Raw genomic sequence first — 1471 nt, 5'->3', positions numbered from 1 at the left:
ATGCTCAATATTGCTAATTATTAGAGAAATGTAAATCAAAACTACAATGAGGTACTGTAACCGAAAGTGGGGTCAGGCTGCTTGCTTCTTCAAAGCCAATAAAAAGGCAAGGTTGGTGGAAAGGAAAGTTTACTTTATTTTGGATGCCGGCAACTGGTGGGGGTGGGGGAGGAAGGGCCTGGATGGAGGGTGGACTCCTGTCCAAAGGCCGACTCCCCCTGCCCTACAACCAGTGGGCAAGAGCTTTTATAGGAGGAGGGAGGGGGCTACATGCAGAAACAGCACAGTCAACTCTGACATTCATCTTGCAATTGGTCATGTGGTCATCTGACCAGTGTCATCTTGATTGTTTTAGGTACAATTAGTCTTCAGTTTCAGGGTGGGTTGGTTCCATTTCCTTGAGGCCAATTCTTGGAATTGTGGCAGCTTATGGCATGGCTACAGCGTGGTCATCATGTAGTTAACTTCTTCCACCTGGTGGGGGTTTCAGTACCTAAAAGACAGCTCATAGGATATGCCTCAGAATATTATCTGTAGCCCTTGAGAAGGAACTAAAGGTCCTTGACTTTGCTTAATGACTATATTATTATTTAGTCTTGTTGGACTGTTTTCCTTTGTTTCTGTATTTTCTCACTTCTGACTAAACTTATTCTTTGGCTAAACTTTTTCCACAGAAAATAGGCAGGCTGAGGATATAGCAGGGAAGGACCATGGGGCCCTGCTCCGTTTCAGTATCACCTCACACTGTTCAGAATGGCCATTATCAAAAAGTCTAGAAATACAAATGCTAGAGGGTGTGGAGAAAAGGGAACCCTCCTACACTGTTGGTGGGAATATAAATTGGTGCAGCCACTATGGACACCAGTTTGGAGGTTCCTTAAAAAACTAAAAATAGAGTTACCATATGATCCAGCAATCCCACCCCTGAGCACATATCCAGAAAAGATGAAAACTCTAATTTGAAAAGATACATGCACCCTAATGTTCATAGAATAACTATTTACAGTAGCCAAGACATCAATGCAACCTAAGTGTCTATTGACATGTGAATGTATAAAGATGTGCTATGTATATAGAATGGAGTATTACTCAGCCATAAAAAAAGAATGACATAATGTCATTTGCAACAACATGGATGGACCTAGAGATTATCATACTAAGTGAAGTAAATCAGAAAGGAAAAGCCAAATATCAAATGATATCACTTGTATGTGGAATCTAAAAAAATGATACAAATAAACTTTTTTACAAAACAGAAACATACTCACAGACATAGAAAACAAACTTATAGCTACCAAAGGGGAAAGTTGGGGGGGGATAAATTAGGATTTGGTACTTAACAGATACGCTCTACTATAATATAAAATATGTAAACTCAAGGACCTACTATATAGTACAGGGAACTATATTCAATATCTTGTAATAACCTATAATGGAAAAGAATCTGAAAAAGTATATATATATATATATA

This window comes from Physeter macrocephalus, chromosome 12 (genome assembly GCF_002837175.3).
Source record: "Physeter macrocephalus isolate SW-GA chromosome 12, ASM283717v5, whole genome shotgun sequence".
NCBI classification, from domain to species: domain Eukaryota; kingdom Metazoa; phylum Chordata; class Mammalia; order Artiodactyla; family Physeteridae; genus Physeter; species Physeter macrocephalus.
Note: the sequence above shows the minus strand (reverse complement) of the source record.